Source organism: Salmo salar, chromosome 06 (genome assembly GCF_965601325.2).
Source record: "Salmo salar chromosome 06, fSalSal1, whole genome shotgun sequence".
In the NCBI taxonomy this organism is placed as follows: Eukaryota; Metazoa; Chordata; class Actinopteri; order Salmoniformes; family Salmonidae; genus Salmo; species Salmo salar.
Window position 1 is genome coordinate 29,047,724 of NC_138296.1, and position 464 is coordinate 29,048,187.

Consider the following 464-nt stretch of genomic DNA (forward strand, 5'->3'; position numbering starts at 1 on the left):
CCAAGCTGCCTGTAATGAGAAGGCCAGAGATCAGTGTGTGATTATAATGGGATGAAGGGGAGGGAGACTTTGCATAGACCGCCCTCTAGAGGTTTAAATACAGACTGAGTGGGAGAAATCTTCTGCTCTATTCCTTGATTCTCTCTACTCTCTGTCCTTTATTCTGCTCTCTGTAGTTCAGATTTTACTCATGAGATGTATTGACTAGATATAATGGCTTTAGTATGATGTGTTGAAGATCGGGAACAAAATTTCTGCATTTTTATTTGGGTTTACGTTTATTTAAACCTCTTACATCTAGACGTTCCGCTAGCGGAACACCTGCTCCAATATCCAATGATAGGCGTGGCGCGAATTACAAATTCATCAAAAATACAAAAACTTCAATTTTTCAAACATATGACTATTTCACAGCATTTTAAAGACAAGACTCTCCTTTATCTAACCACACTGTCCGATTTCAA